A 21449-nucleotide genomic window follows, 5' to 3' on the forward strand; every position below is an offset into this window, starting at 1 on the left:
AGTTGTCAAGCTTTACGAAGTGTATGCCTTCCAGATAATATAAAATAATTAATGAGTGCATAGATATCATGCAGATAAGGGAAATCTGGCAAGCTGCAAATCTACTTTTATCTTAGTTACTTATATCTAATTTCCATTTAAAAGTTTTGATTTAAAAATTATGCCTTAAGCATCGTATTTGACTTTAGTGATGTAGAGAAGTAGATATTACTGTTAATACTATGACAGCTAGTTGTATGTTGTAATTAGCTAATTAGTAAGTTAGTCAGCTCTATAGTTTACATAAAGCATTTGAGACAGCTTTTTCCTGATTCTAAAGTATAAGAGAAGATTATCTTGAAATGCTATCAGTTCTCAACCTTTGTGATAAAGGCACTTTTTAAAATAAAGAATTCAATGTCCAGATGTATCCCATTTTTGCTTAGATTGTCTTTAAAGTAGTCTGGGCAGTAATATGAATGAATTGGAGCTAACTATGTCTAAATCATCCTAAAAGGAACTGTTAACAAAAGTGCTTATCATAAATATGATCAGACTTAACATATATAAGTTAATCACTTTTTCTTCTATAAAATAGGCTTTTTAATTGATATCACAATCAGATTATATAGGCTGTGTAAAAATACTGATTTGTGGAGTTCCCTTGAGGCTCAGTGGCCTATGCATCTGGCATTGTCACTGCCGTGGCTCTGGTTACAGCTGTGGTGTAGGTTTGATCCCTGACCTGGGAACTTCCATATGCTGGGGGCATGGCCAAAAGGAAAAATACTGATTTGAGGAACCTTTGTATAGTTTTTGTTGTGACAGTTCTCAGATTCTGGTATGTATCCAATGAGAGTATCCAATCCTGGTTGTAGAATATATTAGTCTTTTTGCCATGATTATGTGTAATTCAGATTTGTATATGATAACATGGTGGCCTTTTAGCATAGGTCTCTTTTCTGAAAATTTTCTTTCTTTTTTTTTATAAATAGCATTTAAAAATTTTATTGAAATATAGTTGATTTATGATGTGTTAGTTTCAAGTGTATGGCAAAGTGATTCGTCATACACGTAAATAAATATATATATTCTTTTCTCACATTCTCTTCCATTATAGGTTATTATAAGATACTGAGTATAGTTCCCTGTGCTGTACAGTAGGTCCTTGTTGTATATGTTTAATATACATTTTATCTGGGCATTACGCTCTTTTGTTTTGTGGAACTGTTAGTATTTTCATGTATTTGAAATGTTCGATGTCCAATTTGAAATGAAAAAATAACTCAATTTGAGATAAGTTGAGTTCTTATCAGTTTTCAAAAGTTGAGCTGTTTTTCTATAGGCACCAGGAAGCAGAGTGTATGTCTTGGGGAAATAGTAAAAACTCAGGAAACGTGCATTTTTACAAAATGATATTCTATTCTATTTTTTGCTATTTAGTGTTTCTTTGGCAAAAGGGATGCTCTCTTATTAATAACCTTACTAAGGCCCAGAAGTTGGCTATTAATGATGGCTATTAATGATACATTACGTTACCTTTTTTTGTAAGAGCTATTCTGTTGATTCTGAATGATGATATTCCTATAAAAGCAATTATCTAAAGATAGTGGCTATAACATTTGAAGAGTGAGGTCCATATTCCTAAACCTAAAGAGCAGTGCAGTTTCATGGGTTCCTTAGGCTATACAGTGTCCTTTGGAATTTGGATGGTAGTTAAGGACGGTGTTCTCAAGTTTAAGTTAATGTCTTATTGAGTGACTTTGGGCAAAAGAAATCATTCCTTCTTGCTTTTTTGCCTTGTTCCAAGTCTTTTGAAAATGGCACCTTTTGACACTTCACTTTTAACTCCCCCCACAAAAGGAAGCAAATTGGGAAAAGTGAGATGGAGAGGAAGCATCTTGATGGTGTCTTGGTTAGAGATAATTTAAAGAAAATTCGGAGGAGGCATTTGATCATATCAGATGTTATCTCTTTCAGTAAAATTCCTATTCTTATGCTTTTTATCTATAGCCGAGAGATGGTTAGATAAAAAGTTTTGACTCTTCTTACCTAATTGTCACTGTTAAAAAGAGCATGATGATACCTGTCTAGTGCTTTAAATTCTCAAGTAAATTTCTGGCAGTAGGAAAATGTTAAAAGGCGTTTTGAGTAAAGAAGAAAAAAGGCACTTAAGATGGATTATTTTCCTGCACACACAGATCTCCACAACTTTGGAATAAATACTTTCTGATAGCCAGTTTAGAAAATATATTATGAATAGAAAGTACTGAGTGTGACATAGTTCTTTGTCTGGAGCCAGGAGGACATAGCTCTTCTTTATACCAGTTGTAGTTCTTCTTTGAATTAACATTGATCATTTAATCAGCAGCCTTTTTATCCTAACATTTATCTTATGGTTTATCCATCTTGTTTGCAAGGGTAGCTTATATGGGGTCATCTAATCACTTGTAAATGCTTAAAAAGATGTTATGTATAGAGTCTTAAACTTGGATCTGATTCATGGTAATTAGGCCAGAGGCCCGAGAAGTGAACCTGCAGGTGTTTTGGCTCTAGCTGTCATCCCTCTTCTCCAGCACATAAACCTACAGTGTGCTTTTATGTGTTAAGTTTTCTAGTGGAGAACTTCAAATGTGAGCAAGGGACTAAAGAATATTTTCTTCTCTGGCATGATTCCAGCAGTGGATTATTTTCCTGGAATGTGCCTTCTTAGAGGGTGGGGAATAAAAAAGAAATATCCTTTATCTCAAGACACTCTCATCTTCAAGGTTGATAGAGTCTTAAAGTGGTAGATAATACCACTTTAATGACCCCTTTTTTGGCCTGAATAACTGGACTGACTCAGATCATGTGCTTAACTGTGGGTTGCCCTTTCTGTTTGGGAATTGACCTTTTGCTGATTTAAAATCAGAAGCACTGCAAATGACCTCTAAGTTTTGAAGTTCTGACTCTGAAGAGAGCAAGTATGGAAGAATTTAGGTCCTGGGCTTTAATGTTCAGAGCTTTTCAGTTCACAAGGCAATCAATGGAAAATAAATTTTCAAAGGAAAACGTGATGTGGTTAGTTGCCTCTGAATTGTCATTGGATAAGAATACTTAAATACATTTGTAATTGAAGGGTCTTGAATAGCTACATGTAAGCTTTCATGAACAGGTGAAAAGTCAGATTTGAGGTTTGTAGATTTTTTGAGGTCTTAAAATTGCTAACGTTTATACCAATTTATAAGTTTCTAGATAAAGTATAAAAGTGAGATAGTTACTGCTCATGTAGTCTTTAGATAAGTATCTTATTTTCAAACCATACTAAGGAATGTTATAAGAATTGTAGTTTCAAACTTGTTTCTCTGAAAACATTGTTGTACTAAATTTATGTCCTTTTGTTGCACAATGCTTATGATGAATTATTTGATACTTCATCAGTTTCAGAAACTACGAAGAAAAATCAGTTCTTCTGGATTCACTACTTCCTACTACTTTTATTGTTTTTTTGTGTGTATATGTGGTTTTTTTGGTCTTTTTAGAGCCACACCCATGGCATATGGAACTTCCCAGGGTTAGGGTTACATCGGAGCTATAGCCTCCAGCCTATGCCACAGCCCACAGCAACGCTGGATCCTTAACCCACTGAGCAAGGCCAGGGATTGAACCCCCTGCGTCCCCATGGATACTAACCAGGCTCATTGCCCCTGAGACACAATGGGAACTCCTACTTTTACTGTTTGTCAAGATAATTTCTTCTAAGGGGCCAGTAAACTCCAGGACTAGGAATGGATTTTGCTTAGAAAGCACTAAGAATTTTCCTGCCCTGGATAAAATAATTTTACGTTTGTACTGTTTCTTAATTTCAAAGCAGTTCATCTAGTTTCTCACTTGACATCTACAACAACTTGAAAGTAGACAACATTGGTGGCAATATACAGTCCCCATTTCTTAACTCATAATTAAGGTTTTTATTTATTTAAAGTATGATGGATTCCAGGTAGAAATGATATTAGAACTTCTGTCTTATAATTGATGGTCTGAACTACATTTAGTTACCTCATCCAATAAGGATTTATTCCATGGACTTGGAGGGGTTTCTAAGTTGAGAAGGCTCATGGAGCAGATACTCAGTTTTGAAAATTTGTTAGCCCAAATTTAAGCTCTGTAACTGTCATTATCTTGTTTTATCTATCAGAGAATCAGCATTATAGGTAAGTAAGTGTTTATTAAATAAAATACTTTCATATCCATTGTTAAAGACTGTTTTGTTAGTGTGTCTCTGAAGGATAAACTACCATGTACAAACGGAGAAATAAAACTACAGCTACCACATGACTTAAAATAGAGGATTTGGATAATTTCCAACAAAACAAAAAACTTTGTGAGGGATAGTTTAGAATGCAGTTAGGTATCTTAAAGCCAGAAGTTTTACTAGGGAAAACTCGTGCTTGGTGTATCTTCTCAACTCATGGGAAGTGGCTGTGGAATGCAAGAGCCAGCCTTTGGCACAAAGATTAATGGGAGGAGGGAGATAACTGTCCCAAGTATAAAATATTTGGTGCTAAGTGGAATAAGCCATTGACTTACCAAAATATTCAGCAAACTCTTTGTTTTTCCATTTGAATACCAGCATCTTTTATTTCAGCTGATGTCAGTGATTTCTGAAAATGACTCAGTGGTTTCTAAAAGTGACTCAGCTGTAATCCAAGTATGTTTATACTCAAGTATAATTTAACCTTTCCATTTTTTTTTTAAGTTTTATTTATTTATTTGGTCTTTTTGCCATTTCTTGGGCTGCTTCCGTGGCATATGGAGGTTCCCAGGCTAGGGGTCTAATCGGAGCTGTAGCCACCAGCCTACGCCAGAGCCACAGCAACGCGGGATCCGAGCCGTGTCTGCAACCTACACCACAGCCCACAGCAACACCGGATCCTTAACCCACTGAGCAAGGCCAGGAATTGAATCCGCAACCTCATGGTTCCTAGTTGGATTCGTTAACTCCTTAACCACTGAGCCACGACGGGAACTCCCACCTTTCCATTTTGATTTAGGGTCATCTTTGCTGACAGAGGTTATACAGTGATACTTTCTCTGCCCAGTCTGTTTTCACCTGTATTAAATGGCTTGGGCTTCTCTCCTTTTTATGTTTTTATAATTTGGCTTCTTTTCTAAGTTCTATGGTTTCTTAAAATTTTCTTCGTTTTGGTTGGCTTTCATTAGTCACTTGTGCTGTCGTGATACTTTCCTCTAATAATTGTCTTCCCTTCTAATTGACTCCTTTTAGTTTTCTTTATACTAGGAAATCAGAATAACCAAACTTGTCAGAATTGTCTCATAATTCTTAAGTGATGCACTGAGGAATTTCTTTTGTAATGAGTAATTAAAGCATTAGTTCATAGGATGTTTGTTTTAATAGTGTATTTTCTTGTTTGCTCCCTTTCTAATTTGGAAGCTGTGTCTTATGTAGGTTACTGGATATCTAAATTTTGGATAAACAGTAATTGTTTTTTTAATATATGGCAATTGATACTCATTGGCAATAAAACCCATCTAAGATAATCATTTATTTAAGATTAGTTGAACTTAGCCTATAGTTGCAAGAGCTTTGTTTCCATAATTTTTATAGTAGGCTAAAAATGTTGCATTTTTACATACTAGTAGACTATATACTATGTGTACTGTTTATGTGATGATTCATATCACCAGGTATTATAAAGTAAGTGGGAAGATATGTTTTGTGACCTTTCTACTCCTGCTCCCCTACGCCTCCATTCCTTCTTTCTTCAGTGGAATCTAACACTATTTTTTTTGCATTCTTTTTTTGGTTTTGTTTTGTTTTTTGTTTTGGGGCACACCCATGGCATATGGAAGCTCCCAGGAGCTAGGGATTGAACCTCGACACAGCAGCAACCCAAGCACTGCAGTGACAACACTGCATCCTTAACCAGTAGAACTCCTCCTTCATATTCTTGTGGAAAGCTGCTTCTACTTGTCTCTTTAATATGATTTTATTTGTAAAGTGGTGAGAGTAGACTGAGTAATTTATTCAGAGTTCTCTAATTAGGCAGCATGCTCCTTAGTGTGTTATGATTTTATTTTCATATGTCCAGTAATATTTGTATGGTGGACACTATATGTTGTTGAGGGTCTGATTTTGTTTTCTTTCTCTTAAAAGTGTTGAAATTTGATCTGACAGATAGTTGATTTACTTAGTAATTACCTTGGTCCTAATAAAGCTTACACTTTTAGCTTTGTTAGGGGGAAGTCAAGAGTAGCCTGTACTCTAGGACTAGTTAAGCTTCACTTCTATGGCATAGCCTTTCTGGTGTCTTATTTAAAAAGACCTTTACCCTGACACTTTGAAACATCAATGACTGTAGCCTCGTGAGAACACTGGTAATTGGATGTTTTATACATGCAGTTTTATGTTCAGCCAAAGACCCAAGATTTCTGTTTTCTGTCTTTTCCTTTTTGTTTCTTCTTTGGTGTTCTGAATGTATAAATATCTATATATCGGATCATATATATAATTGTGAATTCTCTTTCTCTCCCTATTCCTTTTGGCTCTGCTCAGGCTTTAGTTGTTTACTTTTTATTTTGCACCCGCTCGCAGGGCATTCTCATTGCTATGAAATTAGCATCTGTATACTGATACATTTCTAAATTTACATCTTCAGTCAGATTATTCTTGAGCTTCAGACTGCTTATAAGATATCCCCATTTGCATGTCTCACAGAACCTCAGTGGAATGAACATGTCTAAAGTTGAACCTATCATTGCTTCTTCCACACACACCCAGTATTCAACACCATCTTTTTACTTAGTTGGTGTGTCTTTTACTTGCTTAGTCCAGAAAAATGTAACCTCATTTTTATTCAATTAATTTTTATTATGTTTACAGTTGTACAATGATCATCAAAATCCAATTTTAGAGCATTTCCATCCCAAACTCCCAGCCCATCCCTACCCGCCCCCAAACCTGTCTCCTTTGGAAACCTTAAGTTTTTCAAAGTCTATGAGTAAGTATTTGTTCTGATAAGAAGTTTATGGTATCCTTTTTTTTTTAGATTCCACATATAAATGATAGCATATGATGTTGGTGTCTCACTGTGTCACTAACTTCACTTAGTATGACAATTGCTAAGTCCATCCATGTTGCCACAAATGCCATTATTTCTTTCCTTTTAATGGCTGAGGAATATTCCAGTGAGTATGTGTACCACATCATTTTTATCCACTCCTCTGTTGATGGGCATTCAGGTTGTTTCCATGTCTTGGCTAGGGTGTATAGTGCTGCAGTGAACACTGCAGTACATGTATCTTTTTGAGTCATGGTTTTCTCTGGATAGTTGCCCAGGAGTGGGATTGCTGGATCAAATGGTAAGTCTATTTTTAGTTTTTCTGAGGAATCTGCACACTGTTTTCCATAAAGGTTGCACCAGTTACATTCCCACCAACAGAGCAGTATGGTTGCTTTTTCTCCACATCCTCTCTAGCACTTCTTGTTTGTAGACTTTTTGATGATGGCCATTCTGGCTGGTGTAAGGTGGTAGCTCCTAGTGGATTTGATTTGCCTTTCTCTAATAAGGAGTGATGTTGAACATCTTTTCATGTGTTTTTTGGCCCTCTGTATGTCTTTGGAGAATTGTCTGTTTAGATCTTCTGCCCATTTTGTGATGGGGTTGTTCTTTTTTTTTTTTGGTATTGAGTTACAGGAGTTATTAATAAATTTTGGAGTTTAATCCCTTGTCAGTCACTTCATTGCAGATATTTTCTCCCATTCTGTGGGTTGTCTTTTAGATTTCTTTAGGGTTTCTTTTGCTGTGCAGAAACTTTTAAGTTAATTAGGTTACATTTGTTTGTTTTTATTGTCATTACTCTAAATGTAGCTCTGAGAAGATAGTGCTATGGTTTATGTCTGAGAGTATTTGGCCCATGTTTTCCTCTAGGAGTTTTATAGTATCCGGTCTTGTATTTAGGTCTTTAATCCATTTTGTTAATATTTTTGTGTATGCTGTTAGGAAGCATTCTAATTTCATTCTTTTACATGTAGCAGCACTTATTGAAGGTACTGCTTTCCTCCATTATATATTCTTGCCTCCTTTGTCATAGGTTAGTTGATTGTAGGTGCGTGGGTTTAATTCCGGGCTCTCTATCCTGTTCCACTGATCTATATTTCTTTTTTTGTTTTTTTTTTTTTGTGTTTTTTTGCCAGTACCGTATGGTTTTGATGACTGAAGTTTTGTGGTATAGTCTGAAGTCAGGGAGCCTGATTCCTTCAGCTCCATTTTTCTTTGTCAGGATGGCTTTGTCTATTCTGGGTCTTTTATGCTTACAGACAAACTTTAAAATATTTTGTTTGAGTTCTGTGAAAAATGTTCTTGGTTGTTTGATAGAAATTGCATTGAATCTGTAGATTGCTTGGGTAGAGTGGTCATTTTGATAATATTAATTCTTCGACTCCAGGAGCATGGTATGTCTTTCCATCTGTTTGTGTCATCTTTGATTTCTTTCATCAGCGTCTTACAGTTTTTTTTTTTTTTTTTTTTTTTGTCTTTTTGCTATTTCTTGGGTCACTCCCGTGGCATATGGAGGTTCCCAGGCTAGGGGTCCAATCGGAGCTGTAGCCACCGGCCTACGCCAGAGCCACAGCAACGCGAGATCCGAGCCGCATCTGCAACCTACACCACAGTTCACGGCAACGCCGGATCCTTAACCCACTGGGCAAGGGCAGGGACCGAACCCGCAACCTCATGGTTCCTAGTCGGATTCATTAACCACTGCGCCACGACGGGAACTCCTGTCTTACAGTTTTGAGAGTACAGGTCTTTTGTCTCTTGAGGTAGGTTTATTCCTAGGTATTTTATTCTTTTCGATGCAGTGGTAAATGGGATTGTTTCCCTGGTTTCTCTTTCTGATCTTTTCCTGTTAGTATATAGAAATGCAGTTGATTTTTGTGTTTTAATTTTCTTTCTTTCTTCTTTCTTTTTTTTTTTTTTGTCTTTTTGCCCTTTCTTGGGCCGCTTCCACAGCATATGGAGGTTCCCAGGATAGGGGTCCAATCGGAGCTGTAGCCACTGGCCTACGCCAGAGCCACAGCAATGCAGAATCCGAGCCGCATCTGCGACCTGCACCATAGCTCACAGCAACACCGGATCCTTAACCCACTGAGCAAGGGCAGGGATTGAACCCGCAACCTCATGGTTCCTAGTCGGATTCGCTAACGACTGAGCCACAACAGGAACTCCTGTGTTTTAATTTTCTATCCTGCGACTTTGCCAAATTCGTGGATGAGCCTGAACAGTGTTCTGGTAGAGTCTTTAGGATTTTCTAGGTATAGTGTTTTGTCATCTGCAAACAGTGATAGTTTTACTTCTTCCTTTCCAATTTGGATTCCTTTTATTTCTTTTACTTCTCTGATTGCTGTGGCTAGGACTTATAAAACTATGTTGAATAGTAGTGATGAGAGCAGAATCCTTGTCTCGTTCCTGATATCAGTGGGAATTCTTTTTTATGAATTGATTTTTTATTTTTTGCTTTTTAGGGCTGCACCTGTGGCATATGAGATTCCAAGGCTAGGGTTCTAGTCGTTAACCAGGTCTGCTGCTGGCCTATTTCACAGCTGCAGAATGCAGGATCTGAGCCGTGTCTGTGACCTACACCACAGCTCATGGCAATGCCAGATCCTTAACCTATTGAGTGAGGCCAGGGATCAGACCTGCAACCTCGTGGTTCCTAGTCGGATACGTTTCTGCTGCGCCATAATGGGAACTCCTCACTGGGAATTCTTTAAGCTTTTCACCATTGAGTATGATGTTGGCCGTGGGTTTGTCACATATGGCCTTTATTATGTTGAAGTAGGTTCCCTCTATGCCTACTTTCTGGAGGGTTTTTATCAGAAATGAGTGTTGGATTTTGTCAGAAGCTTTTTCTGCCTCTACTGAGAGGATCCTATAGTTTTTATTGTTCAGTTTGTTAATGTGGTGTATCACACTGATGGATTTGCAGACACTGATGAATCCTTGCATCCCTGGGATAAATTCCACTTGATCATGATGTGCAGTCCCTTTAATGTATTGTTGGATTCGGTTTGCTAGTATTTTGTGGGGGTTTTTGCATCTGTGTTTATCAGTGAAACTGGCCTGTAATTTTCTTTTTTTTTGTGGTATCTTTGTCTGGTTTTGGTATCAGGGTGATGGTGGCCTCATGGATTGAATTAGGGAGTGTCCCTTCCTCTGCAGCTTTTAGGAAGAGTTCAGAAGGCTAGGTGTTAGCTCTTCTCTAAGTGTTTGATAGAATTCACCCGTGAAGCCATGTGGTGGTGGACTTCTGTTTGTTGGAAGTGTTTTAGTCGCAGTTTCAGTTTCCGTACTTGTGATTGGTCTGTGCATCTTTTCTCTTTCATCTTGGAAGATTGTCCTTTTCTAAGACTATGTCCATTTCTTCTAGGTTGTCCATTTTATTGGCATGTAGTTGCATGTAGTAGTCTCTTATGATCGTTTGTATTTCTGTGATGTCTGTTGTAACTTCTCCTTTTTCATTTCTACTTTTATTGATTTGAGTCCTCTCTCTTTTTTTCTTGAAGAGTCTGGCTAAGAGTTTATATAAGTTTTGTTGATCTTTTCAGAGAACCAGCTTTGAGTTTCCTTGATATTTTGTATGGTTTTCTTTGTTTCTGTTTCCTCTGTTTCTGCTCTGATCGTTATGATTTCTTTCCTTCTGCTAACTTTGGGTCCTGTCTGTTCTCCGCCTAGTGGCTTTTGGTATAAAGTTAGGTTGTTTATTTGAGCTTTTTTGTTTTTGTTTGCTGAGGTAGGCTTGTGTTGCTGTAAACTTCCCTCTTAGAGCTGCTTTTGCTGCATCCCATAGGTTTTGGATTGTTGTGTCTTTATTGTCATTTGCTTGTAGGTATTTTTAAATCTCCTCTTTGATTTCTTCAGTGATCCATTGGTTGTTTAGCATGCGTTTCATAGCATGTTGTTTAATCTCAACATATTTGTGTTTTTGCCTTTTTTTTTTTTTTTAAATCTTTTTTTGCCTTTTCTAGGGCTGCTCCTAGGCATATGGAGGTTCCAAGGCCAGGTCCTTAACCCACTGAGCAAGGCCAGGGATCGAACCCGCAACCTCATTGTTCCTAGTCGGATTCCTTAACAACTGCGCCACAATAGGGACTCCTGTTTTTGCATTTTTTTCTTGTGCTTGATTTCCAGTCTTGTAGCATTGTGGTCACAAAAGATGTTTGATTTGATTCCAATTTTTTAGATTGAGTGAGGTGTGATTTGTGGCCCAGAATGTGATCTATCCTAGAGAATGTTCTGTGTGTACTTGAGAAGAATGTGTATTCTGTTGCTTTGGGATGGAATGTTCTAGAAATATCTATTAAGTCCATCTGGTTGAATGCATCATTTAAGGGCTGTGTCTTCTTGTTGATTTTCAGTCTGGATGATTTGTCCTTTGCTGTACGTGGGGTGTTAAAATTCCCCTGCTCTTACTGTGTTCTTGTCAGTTTTTCCTTTTAAGTTTTTTAGCAATTGCCTTATATATTGAGGTGATCATATGTTGGGTGGATATATATTTACAATTGTTATATTCTTGGCTTGATCTTTTGATCATTATGTAATGTCCTTCTTTGTTTGTCTCTTATAATATTTTTTATTTTAAGGTTTATTTTTTCAGGTATGAGTATTGCTACTCCAGCTTTTTTTGATTCCCATTTGCTTGGAACATTTCCTTCCATCCTCTCAGTTTCAGTTTATATGTGTCCCTAGAACTGAAATGGGTGTCTTGAAGAGAGCATATACATGGGACTTGTTTTTCTATCCATTCAGCTAATCTATGTCTTTAGTTGGGACATTTAGTTCATTTACATTTAAGGTAATTATTGATATTTATGTTCTCATTGCCGTTTTATTAACTGTTTTGGATTCGTTTTTGTTGTTCTTTTTCTTCCTTTCTTCTCTTGTTCTCTTTTCTTGTGGTTTGATGACTATCTTTAGTGTTGTATTTGGATTGCTTCTTATTTGTGTGAGTATCTATTGCAGATTTTTGGATTGCGATTACCCTGAAGTTTTGATATAGGGTTGTGTTGTGTGTGTGTGTGTGAGATTGTTTTAAATTGTTGGTCTCTTTATTGCAAGTGCATTTCCACTGTCCTGCATTTGTACCCTCTCCTTCTCATGATTCCTTCTTTTAATAGCATATTTGTCTTTGGATGCTATCCTACCTTTATTGTATATTTGCTTTTACTGGTGAGCCTTGTCATTTGTAATATTTTTGTTCCTAGTTGTGGCCTTTATTTTCTACCTAGAGAAGTTCGTTTAGTATTTGTTATAAAGCTGGTTTAGTGGTGCTGAATTCTCTTAGCTTTTTCTTGTTTGTAAAGCTTTTGATTTCTCCTTCAAATCTGAATGAGAGCCTTGCTGGGTAGAGTAATCTTGGTTGGAGGTTTTTTCCTTACATCACTTTCAGTATATCATGCCACTCCCTTCTGTCCTGCAGAGGTTTCTGCTAAAAAAAAAAAAAAAAAAAATCTGCCGATAACCTTGTTGGGGTTCCCTTGTATGTTACTTGTTCCTTTTCCCTAGCTGCTTTCAGTATTTTCTCTTTGTCTTTCATTTTCATCAGTTTGATTAATATGTGTCTTGGGGTGTTTCTCCTTGGGTTCATTTTATGTGGTACTCTTGCTTCCTGGATTTGAGTTTTTCCATGTTAGGCGACTTTTTGGCTATTATCTCTTGAAATATTTTTTCTGGCCCTTTCTCTTTTCTCCTTCTGGCACCCCTATAATACAGATGTCAGTGTGTTTAACAATGTCCCGGAGTTCTCTTAGATTGTCTTTGTTTCTTTTCAGTCTTTTTTCTCTTTTCTGCTCTGCATCAGTGAGGTCAACTAGTCTTTCCTTCACCTAGCTTATTCATTCTTCTGCCTACTGTATTCTCTCCTGTTGGTTGTTTCTAGTTCATTTTTTATTTGTTATTGTATTTGCATCTCTGCTTGCTTATTCCTTAAATCTTGTATTTCTTTGCTCAGTGTTTCTTGTAATTTATCAGTCTTTGCCTCCAGTTTATTTCCAATATCTTGAATCATCTTCACTGTCATCAGTCTAAAGTTTTTTCCATGGAAATTTGTAATCTCCGGATCACTTATCTGTTTTCCTCTGTTTTTTTCTTGTTATTTTATCTGAATCATAATTCTCTGCTTTTTCACTTTGTATAGATTTTTGATGTGGTCTCCTCTTTGTAGATTATTGAGTTGTAGTCTCTCTTGCTTCTGATGTCTGCTCCCCTTTTAGCTGAAGTTGGTGTGGGTGCTTGTTGTAGGCTTACTGATGGGAGGGACTGGTGCTTGCCCACTGTTAGATGGAGCTGATTCTTATCCCTCTGGTGGGTGGGGCTTTGTCTCTAGGTGAAATCAGAGGTGATTGTGTGCTTGGTGGGTCTTTACGCAGCCTGTTTGCTGATGAGTGAGGCTGTGTTCCCACCTGGATATTGATTGGCCTGGGGCCTCTCAGCCGTGGTGGGTGGGACCAGATTTTTCCATAATGGCCATGTTCAGAGGAGCACACACTGATGATTATTCCTGATACGTTTGCCTTAAGTGTCCTTCCCTGATGAGCCACATTTACCCCCTGATTTCCCAGGAGATCCTCCAAGAATTGCAGTCAGGTCTGACCCAGATTCCTGTGGAGTCTGCTTTGTCCTGTGACCCAGTGCACTTGAAAGCCTGTGTGTGCTTTTTAAGAATGGAGACTCTCTTTCCCCCAGTCCTGTGGAGCTCCTGCACACAAGCCCCACTGGCCCTCAAAGCCAAATGCGCTGGGGGCTCCTTCTTCCAAGGCCAGATCCCCAGGTATGGGAACCTGACATGGTGCTCAGAATTCTCACTCTGAAGCTCTGTGATACAGTTAGTTTCTAGTCTGTGGGCTGCCCACCCTGTCCTGCTGTCTTAATGTGGCCTCCTCTTTGTGTTCTGGAGTAGGATATCTTGTTTTGATAGTTTCTAGTCTATTTTGTTGAAGGTTGTTCAGCAGTTGGTAATAATTTTGTTGCTGTTATGAGAAAACGTGAGCTACAGTCCTTGTACTCCAGCATCTTAGTCTCATCTCTCTCTTCAGTTACTTCTTTACCACACTCTCCTCTCCTACCAGCATCGATTCAACTTCATTTCTTTATAATTAATGCCACTTTCTTAAATTAACGCCCCACTCTCCTTTTCTAGATTATTGGAAATGCTTCCTTAATTGCTTTCTGTGACGCTAGTGCACTTTTTGCCCAAGAGACTCCTGTAAGGTAGTTGGAGTAAATTTCTTTAGAATAAAACCTATTCTTTAAAACAAATTACCGCATGATTTTAAAATACTCTCCTACTTTCTGCCTCTCATTCAATGTTTGAAACAAATTATACCTTAAGTTCCTTGATTATCATGTTCTTTCACTTTAGAATTTCTCCTATGCCTGATTGCCTGCTGTGGTTTACCCTTACCTCCATTTCTTTGGTTACCTTCCATCCTTGTACTGCAAGGGGAGAAAGAAGACTTTCTCAGTTTAGATATTATATTCTCTGTGAAATCTTTCCTATCTTCCCGAGCCTGATTAATTGCTCCTTGTATACTCTATCATAGCAAATTATAATTTCCTGTAAGCATGTACCATACAGTAAACCTCAAGCTCCTTGAAGGATCGATGCCTTTCTAGTTGGTTGATGAAATGTCAAGCATTATCCTGCTTTGAAAATATCAGAAGAATTTGGCATGCTTTTCATACTAAACATTTTTTATACCATCAGTTTGACTTTTATTTTTATTTTTTTTGGCTTTGTGTGGCCGCACCTGCGGCATATCAAAGCTCCCAGGCTAGGGGTTGAATCAGAGCTATAGCTGCTGGCCATAGCCACAGCAATGTGGGATCTGAGCAGATTCTGTGACCTCCACTTCAGCTCAGGGCAACACCAGATCCTTAACCCATGGAGGGAGGCCAGGGATTGGAGCCACATCTTCATGGACACCAGTCAGGTGTGTTATCACTGAGCCACACTGGGAACTCCCAGTTTGACTTTTTAAATTCTGTATTTATGGAGTTAATATTAGTGATGATTTCTTTTTTTTAAAAAGAAATTCCTAAAAGGTCTAGAGTTTAGATTTTCATAAAAAACTGAATAACATACATAATCATTCACATAATTCACTAAACTCAGGAATTGGGGAGCAACAGTGGGAGCGGGTGGGAGGCAAAAGGGTGTTTATTACCATTAGGGATCTTTTCGTGAACATAGTACCTGGTTAAATTAACGTTTTTACATGGCCATATAAAAAAGTAAGCTCAGTTGCTAATAGTAGAGTAAAAAGAGAGTAAGTCATTGTATTATAAAACAAATTTACAAGTTTGGTATGATCAGATTGTCTTATATGGTTTCAAATACAATATTACAATCCATGGGTTTTGCCACTAAGCTTTAGAAAGCACATGGAATGATAAGAACTTGGTCGGCGTTGTATTTATTGAATTGAAGGACTTGAAAGAAAATGTGTGTCCCTATTATGTGTATCTTTCTTACTATTTATAAGATTTTTATCAGAGGATATTACTCAACTTTCTCTGTACAAACTCATAATTTTTAGTAGATACTGGAAGTAATTAAATATGACAAGGCATGTCCTGTGCCTTTGAAGTTATTCTGAGATGATCAGATAGTTTAACAGATATGTACTTTGCTTATATTTGAGGTGTATTGCCTGTTACAGTATTAGTTTATAACTAGAAATTGCTAGCTTGCGTCAATTATTTGAAACTTTAATATATTTGCAATTCCAGAATGGAAGATTAACTTTTTAGATAAGTGGGGGAAGTATGTGAATCTTGATCTGACTGGTCATCAAGGTTTTTTTCTAGATGATTTTTCAGATTTTATAATATTGACCACAACACAGTTGCATTCAACTTGCTATTTTAAGAGGGAAAACTCAAGAATTCTGTGAAATATATTTAAAAACAGGTACTAAGAACAAGTTGAAGAAAGGTTATCTTTTGAGATTTATTACCATAAGAAACGTAGAGTCTTTAGGGAGGAGGAAAAACCCACATTATTTGCAAGGCTATGAAAGTGTGGATTAAAAAGAATAACACACATTCGTTCAAAAACTCCCTGTGATTGTGGGTTCAATCCCTGGCCTTGCTCAATGGGTTAAGGATCCGGCGTTGCCGTGAGCTGTGGTGTAGGCCAGCAGCAACAGCTCTGATTTGACCCCTAGCCTGGGAACCTCCATAAGACATGGGTGTGGCCTTAAAAAAAAAAAAATTGGAAAAAAACCCCCAGAAAACCTCCCTGTGAAAGCCTTTGTATGTATGGCTCTTCAGAAAGTATTCAGTATGAATTCCAGTAACTAGTAAGGAACCTCTTTTTGTTATTTAAAACTACCAAGAAAAAGTCAAGGCAGTCAGAGCTTGTTTTACTAAGAGGTTGTTGCTTGCAGGAATCAGAAAACCATTCACACTATGTCAAATAAGAAAAAAGTTTCATTTTAAGTAGATAGTAGTGGAGCTCCTGCTCCAATGCAGCAGGTTGAGGATCCGATATTATCTCTTAGTAGTATGCTTTCAGTCTTTGGCCCAGCACAGTGGGTTAAGGATCCAGGATTGCTGTAACTGTGTGTGATATAAGATCACAGCTTGGCTTGGATTTGATCCCTGGCATGGGAACTTCCACGTGCCACCAGTGCAGCCTAAATAAATAAATTAATAGTAGACAGTCTTATGAATATCCAAGGTCAGGAAATAAAGTCTAACCAGTCCCTGTGAAATTGTAACCTGTCAGTATTCAAGATTATACTCTCTTTCTTCTGCTTCTCTTTATACATTGCAGACCGTGGTTTTTTTCTTTTTAGGAGTATTTTTTGCCCCCATAATTTCAGTTTGCAGATGGCAGTGACTTCCCATGTGCTTGCCCTGGTCCCTGTTTTACATGATCTTTCTTCTGCAGAGCTGCTTGCCTTCTCTAAAGAAAACCTAGTTACTGACTTTGCAGTAGAGTGACTCTCCTGGATCAGGTTTCTATTTCTGCCAAAATTATCAATGGTAGGGATGGAGTTACTGTTGGGGAAGGTGGGGCAGGGTTGAAGGCAAAGTCTGTTTTGGCATACCCTTTCTGCGAGGATATGAAAAGAGGTGGTGGACAATGTGTGCCATCAAAACATGCCCATTATGGACTGTTTAGTGTTTTGGGTCAAATTGTACTCTTGATTAGTTAGATATCTATAAAATGGATTATGAGAACCCTCATACATTGCTAGTGGGAATGTAAAATAAAACGGTGTACCCACTGTAGCAATCTTTATGGGAGTTCCTCTTTTTTTTATTACTCAGTGAATTTATTATATATGTAGTTATACAATGATCATCACAATCCAATTTTATAGGATTTCCATCCCACAACCCCAGCGCATCCCCCTGCTCCTGGAACTGCCTCCTTTGGAAACCATAAGGTTTTCAAAGTCTGTGAGTCAGTATCTGTTCTGCAAAGGAGCTCATTGTGCCCTTTTTTCAGATTCCACATGTCAGTGAAAGCATTTGATGTTGTCTGACTGACTTCACTCAGCATGATAATTTCTAGGTCCATCCATGTTGCTAAAAATGCCAGTATTTCGTTCCTTTTAATGGCTGAGTTATATTCCATTGTGTATATGTACCACATCTTCTTGACCCACTCCTCTGTCGATGGACATTTAGGTTGTTTCCATGTCTTGGCTATTGAAAATAGTGCTACAAGAAACATTGGAGTACACCTGTCTTTGTGAGGCATGGTTTTCTCTGGATAGATGCCCAGGAGTGGGATCACTGGATCAAATGGTAATTCAATTTTTAGTTTTCTGAGGAATCTCCATACTGTTTTCCACAGTGGTTGCACCAATTTACATTCCCACCAACAGTGTACTAGGGTTCCTTTTTCTCCACACCCTCTCCAGCACTTATTGTGTGTAGACTTTTTGATGATGGCCATTCTGGCTGGTGTAAGGTGGTATCTCATAGTGTTTTTGATTTGCCTTTCTCTAATAATGAGTGATGTTGAACATCTTTTCATGTGTTTTTTGGAGAATTGTCTTCTTTGTATGTCTTCTTTGTAGAATTGTCTGTTTAGATCTTCTGCCCATTTTGTGATGGGGTTGTTTGTTTTTTTGGTATGGAGCTGCAAAAGGTGTTTATAAATTTTGGAGATTAATCCCTTGTCAGTCGATTCATTTGCAAATATCTTCTCCCATTCTGTGGGTTGTCTTCGTTTTGTTTAGGGTTTCCTTTGCTGTGCAGAAACTTTTAAGTTTAATTAAGTCTCATTTATTTATTTTTGTTATTGTCATTACTCTAAGAGGTGGATCTGAGAAGATATTGCTGTGGTTTATGTTGGAGAGCGTTTGGCCTATGTTTCCCTCTAAGAGTTTTATAGTATCTGGTCTTATATCTAGGTCTTTAATCCATTTGGAGTTTACTTTTGTATACAGTGTTAGGGAGTGTTCTAATTTCATTCTTTTACATGTGGCTGTCCAGTTTTCCCAGCATCACTTATTGAACAGGCTGTCTTTTCTCCAGTGTATATTCTTGCCTCCTTTGTCATAGGTTAGTTGATTGTAGGTGCGTGGGTTTAATTCTGGGCTCTGTATCCTATTCCACTGATCCATATTTCTTTCTTTCTTTCTTTTTTTTTTTTTGCCGGTACCATATGGTTTTGATGACAGAAGCTTTGTGGTATAGTCTGAAGTCAGGGAGCCTGATTCCTTCAGCTCTGTTTTTCTTTTTTAGGATATATTTGGCTATTCTGGGTCTTTTATGCTTCCAGATAAACTTTAAAATATTTTGTTTGAGTTCTGTGAAAAATGTCCTTGGTAATTTGATAGGGATTGCATTGAATCTGTAGATTGCCTTGGGTAGTATAGTCATTTTGATAATATTGATTCTTCCAATCCAAGAGCATGGTATATCTTTCCATCTGTTTGTGTCATCTTTGATTTCTTTCATCAGCGTCTTACCGTTTTCAGAGTACAGGTCTTTTGTTTCTTTGGGTAGGTTTATTCCTAGGTATTTTATTCTTTAGGATGCAATAGTAAACGGGTTTGCTTCCCTAATTCTTTTTCTGGTCTTTCATTGTTAGTGTATAGAAATGCCATTGAGGAGTTCCCGTCGTGGCGCAGTGGTTAACGAATCCAACTAGGAACCATGAGGTTGCGGGTTCGATCCCTGGCCTTGCTCAGTGGGTTAACGATCCGGCGTTGCCATGAGCTGTGGTGTAGGTTGCAGACGCGGCTCGGATCCCTCGTTGCTGTGGCTCTGGCGTAGGCTGGTGGCTACAGCTCCGATTCAACCCTTAGCCTGGGAACCTCCATATGCCACGGGAGCAGCTCAAGAAATAGCAACAACAACAACAACAACAAAAAAGACAAAAAAAAAAAAAAAAAAGAAAGAAATGCCATTGATTTCTGTGTATTAATTTTGTATCCTGCGACTTTGCCAAATTCATGGATGAGCCCAAACAGTTTTCTGGTAGAGTCTTTAGGGTTCTCTAGGTATAGTATCATGTCATCAGCCAATAGTGTTAGTTTTACTTCTTCCTTTCCAATTTGGATTCCTTTTATTTCTTTTACGTCTCTGATTGCTGTGGCTAGGAATTCCAAAACTATGTTGACTAGTAGTGGCGGGAGCAGAATCCTTGTCTTATTCCTGATCTCAGCAGGAATTCTTCCAGCTTTTCACCATTGAGAATGATGTTGGCTGTGGGTTTGTCATATATGGCCTTTATTATGTTGAGGTAGGTTCCCTCTTTGCCCACTTTCTGGAGGGTTTTTATCAGAAATAAGTGTTGGATTTTTGTCAAAGGCTTTTTTTGTGTCTATTGAGAGGATCATATGGCTTTTATTCTTCAGTTTGTTAATGTGGTGTATCACACTGATTGATTTGTGGATATCAAAGAACCCTTGCATCCCTGGGATAAATCCCCCTTGATCATGATGTACAATCCTTTTAATGTATTGTTGGATGCGGTTTGCTAGTATTTTGTTGAGGATTTTTGCATCTGTGTTCATCACTGAAACTGGCCTGTAATTTTCTTTTTTTTTGTGGTATCTTTGTCTGGCTTTGGTGTCAGGGTGATGGTGGCCTGAATGGCCTGAATGAGTTTGGGAGTGTCCCTTCCTCTGCAACTTTTTGGAATAGTTTCAGAAGAATAGGTGCTAGTTCTTCTCTAAATGTTTGATAGAATTCGCCTGTGAAGCCATCTGATCCTGGACTTTTATTTGTTGGAGGTTTGATTTCTTCAGTGATCCATTGGTTATTTAGTAGCATGTTGTTTAGTCTCCATGTGTTTGTGTTTTTTGCAGATTTTTTCATGTTCTTGATTTCCAGTTGTACAGCGTTGTGGTCGGAAAAGATGCTTGATGTGATTTCTATTTTCTTAAAGTTACCAAGATTGGATTTGTAGCCCAGGATGTGACCAATCTTAGAGAACGTTCCATGTGCACTTGAGAAGAATGTGTATTCTGTTGCTTTTGGATGGAATGTCCTATAAACATGTATTAAGTCTGTCTGGTCTAATGTCTCATTTAGGACCTGTGTTTCTTTATTGGTTTTCTGTCTGGATGATCTGTCCATTGCTGTAAGTGGGGTGTTCAAGTCCCCCACTATGATTGTGTTATTGTTGATTTGTCCTTTTAAGGTTGTTAGCAGTTGCCTTATATATTGTGGTGAACCTATGTTGGGTGTGTAGATATTTAAAATTGTTATATCTTCTTCTTGGATTGATCCTTTGATCATGATGTAGTGACCTTCCTTGTCCCTTAAAATATTCTTAATTTTAAAGTCTATTTTTGTCTGATATGATATTGCTACCCCAGCTTTCGTTTCATTCCTGTCTGCATGGAATATTTTCTCTGTCCTCTCACTTTCAATTTGTATGTGTCCCTAGAAGTGAAATGGGTCTCTTGAAGACAGCATGTATATGGGTCTTGTTTTTGTATCCATTCAGCCAGTCTATTTCTTTTGGTTGGGGCATTTAGTCCATTAACATTTAAGGTAACTATTGATATGTATGTTCTTATTGCCATTTTATTAATTGCTTTGGATTTGTTTTTGTTGCTCTTTTTTCTTCCCTTCTTCTTTTGTTCTCTCCTTTTCTGGTTTGATGACTCTCTTTAGTGTTGAATTTGAGTTGATTTTTCTTATTTGTTTGTGTATCAATTGTAGATTTTTGGTTTGCAGTTACCCTGAAGTTTTGATATGAGCCTATGTATATATATGAGATTGTTTTAAGTTGTTGATTTCTTTTTTTTTTTTTTTTTTTTTTTTTTTTTTTGCTATTTCTTGGGCCGCTCCCGCGGCATATGGAGGTTCCCAGGTTAGGGGTCGAATTGGAGCTGCAGACACTGGCCTACACCAGAGCCACAGCAACGTGGGATCCGAGCCGCGTCTGCAACCTACACCACAGCTCACGGCAACGCCGGATCCTTAACCCAC

General features: G+C 37.8%; 1 protein-coding gene across 16 annotated transcripts in view; it reads left to right on the top strand.

The window, feature by feature from the left end:
- ZZZ3 (zinc finger ZZ-type containing 3) overlaps positions 1–21449 on the top strand; it is a 135836-nt gene that overhangs the window by 54263 nt on the left and 60124 nt on the right. The gene's annotated exons all lie outside the window — the stretch shown is intronic.

The sequence above is a fragment of the Sus scrofa genome, chromosome 6, assembly GCF_054392235.1.
Source record: "Sus scrofa isolate SSC_HxYL_T2T_F1_AM1 chromosome 6, Sscrofa_HxYL_maternal_Yorkshire_Landrace_v2.0, whole genome shotgun sequence".
NCBI lineage: Eukaryota > Metazoa > Chordata > Mammalia > Artiodactyla > Suidae > Sus > Sus scrofa.